The sequence below is a fragment of the Olea europaea genome, unplaced genomic scaffold (assembly GCF_002742605.1).
Source record: "Olea europaea var. sylvestris unplaced genomic scaffold, O_europaea_v1 scaffold5738, whole genome shotgun sequence".
NCBI lineage: Eukaryota > Viridiplantae > Streptophyta > Magnoliopsida > Lamiales > Oleaceae > Olea > Olea europaea.
Genome location: NW_019264078.1, coordinates 12,297 through 13,112, shown reverse-complemented (window position 1 = coordinate 13,112; position 816 = coordinate 12,297).

Sequence of the window (816 nt, the reverse complement as noted above, 5' to 3'; positions counted from 1 at the left end):
TGTGATTCAAACATCTCCACCCAGGACTCCTACGTCCACAAGAACTCTATGTCAACAATAGTATCATTGGTCATGCAATTATACTAAAAATAGTATACTTCTCTCAGGCAGGACTCTATTAAGATAAGAATGTCAAACTTATTCAATCCTACTAGGAGTGCACTACCTACCACTACAAATACAGGACCCAGGTCCATTATTCAGGTACGTTCTACACACACAATAACCAGCATATATTCATCTTTCAATCTCTTTTTTGACTTAAGCATCGGAGGGGCGATGAGCACACACCTCGTTGCCTTTATTTCAGGTATTTGAAAGGCTTTGTTCGTGTCATCTTCAGTCATCATCCTCGGGATCCGCCAGGTACAATTTTTGGTAGCATCAGTTTGTATCTAGAATCAAAATTTAGTTCTACAGCCAGAACTGAGAACTTGGACCAAAATAGTTTGATTCTCGATCCTCAAAGTTAGAATCGGATAGATTTCAGTTAAAAGTTATCCAAATCGGCAAATTCCAAGTAAAAATGCCCACCGCTAGATAATTTTAGGTCGATCACAAATAGTTTGGCCTTGTTCTCAAAGATTATAGAAAAAAATTTAGAAACAAAAAGAGTAAGAACAATTGGGTTCAGCGGCTCATCATTATACTATGGGTTAACTAATCGAATAATATGGCTTCTAATCGAACACTATTTCTTTGTACCCTTATGTTTGGATTCAAAAAGGTTGACATGTTTGAATAAGATAAATATATGATATATTTATATTGTTGTTTCGTTTACTAGATAAGATTAATAAAAAGTCTTATTAGTAA